The sequence below is a fragment of the Tupaia chinensis genome, unplaced genomic scaffold (assembly GCF_000334495.1).
Source record: "Tupaia chinensis unplaced genomic scaffold, TupChi_1.0 Scaffold143717_1, whole genome shotgun sequence".
Taxonomy (NCBI): Eukaryota; Metazoa; Chordata; class Mammalia; order Scandentia; family Tupaiidae; genus Tupaia; species Tupaia belangeri.
This window is the reverse complement of record NW_006203565.1, coordinates 117092-118004: the sequence shown is the minus strand read 5'-3', so window position 1 is coordinate 118004 and position 913 is coordinate 117092.

The following is a 913-nucleotide window of genomic DNA, read 5'->3' as shown; positions in this document are numbered from 1 at the left end:
CAGGCAGAACTATTTATGATACCAGGCTATCTTTCTAAGAGCTTCTGTTAGCTTACTTGAGATCCACCTTAGTTCCATAGTTTTCTGATTAATCTTTAGATATGACCTTCCAGTCAAAGCCCTGTCCAACAATGAGTATTTCCAACTTCTGAATCAATGCGACACATATTATTGAACTTATGCAAATAAACCTTCTGCCACAAAATAGGAATATTCCCAAATATTTTCCAATTCCAGAGGGGTCAGGAGGAAGAAAATTTTTTGTTTCCATTTAAAGAAACAAACAAGAAAAATATTCTAACATATTGCTGAACCTATCAACAACTCAAAAGAAAGTAAACTGTTTAAATTGGGAAAATAAAGCATAGTAAAAAATAAAGATCAGTAATGTTTTACTCAAAAGTCATAAAATTCTATTTTGCCAGTTCAGTCTTATGTTCAAACTCTCTTCTGTTGAATATGCAGTGTTGTTGTGGTCCAATCTTTCCATTTAAATCTTGGAAGTTAACATTCTACATTGTTATTGATACTAATAAGGGCATTGATAATGTATTCCATGAAATCTTGGAAGAAAACTTTCCAAATCTAAAGAGTCATTCAAATACCCAGACCCAAGAAATATCAAGGACCCCTAATAGAATCAACCTAAGAAGATCTTCTCCAAGGCACCTCATAGCCAAATGGTAAAATATGCAGACAAAGACAAGATACTAAAATTGGCGAGAGAGAAACATCAGGTTACTTATAAAGGTTATTCTATCAGGCTAACCTCACACCTCTCATCAGAAACAATGTGAGCAAGGAAAGAATGGGAAAATATATTCAAACTGTTAAGTGAAAAACAGTTTCAACCAAGAACACTATACCCAGTAAGATTATCTTTTATATGGACAGAAAGAATAAAAGAATTCTC